Raw genomic sequence first — 681 nt, 5'->3', positions numbered from 1 at the left:
TTAGCCACCGCATCCTTCAGCTGGATTTTGTGTCTGAAGCTTGGTGGTGTCCTGTCTTGCCTCCCTGCAGCCAAGACAGCTGGCAGGCCGATGCCAGGCGTAGTCGTGGCAGAGAGGTTAAGGTGATGGACTTAAAATCCATTAGGGTCTTCCCACGCAGGTTCGAACCCTGCCGACTACGGGACCATTTGCTTTAGCTTCCTGTGCCGATAATTGTGCCATCCAAGACCTTTTGCCTTCGGTCTCACTGCTGTAATTCCTTGTGTCCCTCATCCCATAGCGCGTCTGGCAAATGAGCTTCAGCTGGGCGGCTTGAGGGGAAACTGCTCTTGTATAAAACGTAGCAGACCTACATTGTGCAAGAGCCTGGATAGCTCAGTTGGTAGAGTATCAGACTTCTAATCTGAGGGTCTAGGGTTCAAATCCCTTCTCGGGCCTGCTGTCTTATTGTTGATGGCCTCAGCTTGCTGTAACGCCGGTCCAGCTCTGCTGCTGACTGTCAGCTAGAGTGGTGTTCGGTCCTGCTCTGTGGGACTCACAGCGTTTTTGACCATCTCCCTTGTTTGCCACACCTGGGGTCAGATTCACGAAACATTCTTAAGACATTCTGCCATTTTCTTATTATTTTTTAAAGTAATAATAAAAAAAATTAAGAATATTATGAATTCCAAAAAAATTCTT

At 48.0% G+C, this 681-nt stretch overlaps 2 non-coding genes across 2 annotated transcripts; both read left to right on the top strand.

Annotated features, from left to right (window-relative positions):
* Window positions 1-99: 99 nt before the first annotated feature.
* trnal-uaa (transfer RNA leucine (anticodon UAA)) lies at window positions 100-181 on the top strand. Its single transcript has one exon. It is a non-coding gene; the product is annotated as a tRNA-Leu (tRNA).
* Window positions 182-364: 183 nt separating this feature from the next.
* On the top strand, window positions 365-437 carry trnar-ucu (transfer RNA arginine (anticodon UCU)). The gene has a single exon. It is a non-coding gene; the product is annotated as a tRNA-Arg (tRNA).
* Window positions 438-681: the final 244 nt, after the last annotated feature.

This window comes from Sinocyclocheilus rhinocerous, unplaced genomic scaffold, assembly GCF_001515625.1.
Source record: "Sinocyclocheilus rhinocerous isolate Xijiao unplaced genomic scaffold, SAMN03320098_v1.1 scaffold11174, whole genome shotgun sequence".
Lineage (NCBI taxonomy): Eukaryota > Metazoa > Chordata > Actinopteri > Cypriniformes > Cyprinidae > Sinocyclocheilus > Sinocyclocheilus rhinocerous.
Note: the sequence above shows the minus strand (reverse complement) of the source record. Positions and strands in the feature narration are given on the sequence as shown.